Source organism: Tupaia chinensis, unplaced genomic scaffold (genome assembly GCF_000334495.1).
Source record: "Tupaia chinensis unplaced genomic scaffold, TupChi_1.0 Scaffold000610_1, whole genome shotgun sequence".
Taxonomy (NCBI): Eukaryota; Metazoa; Chordata; class Mammalia; order Scandentia; family Tupaiidae; genus Tupaia; species Tupaia belangeri.
This window is the reverse complement of record NW_006160129.1, coordinates 866,941-867,509: the sequence shown is the minus strand read 5'-3', so window position 1 is coordinate 867,509 and position 569 is coordinate 866,941.

Sequence of the window (569 nt, the reverse complement as noted above, 5' to 3'; positions counted from 1 at the left end):
TGGTTGGTGAGCTGGTGCGCAGTTCTCAGGGGTTATGCCAGGGTTATGTCCATCTGCCAGCCCCAGGCAATCACATACCCACTGTCCAGGCACAAATACATCTCTTTCCTTACTAATTATTTTAATTTTAGTTTTTATGTTTTTGCCATAGGGTACGTGCGCTCACTAGACAGAGATAGTGAGAGGGAAAGTGAGAAATCACCCCGTGGTGGAATGGCCACATCACAATCCCTTCTCTTCCATTCCCCTCTTAGGATTTTGGGTATGCATGCACATGTGCCCAATATGATTTTCAAGCTGCTGGGTCCAGGTCTTGAACTGTGGAGTTAACCATGTGATATCGAGCAAATTCACCGTGCTCCACCACCATTAATTTTTTTTTTTTGAGAGATTTTCACTATAGGGCGCGTGCGCTCGCCAGACAGACAGAGAGAGACATAGAGACAGAAAGCAAGAAATCACCCCCCAGGGGGGATGGTCACGCCGCAATCCCTTCTCCTCCATTCTCCTCTCGGGATCTTGGGCACGCACGCACACGCGCCCGGCGTGAGTTTTAAGCCACCGGGTCC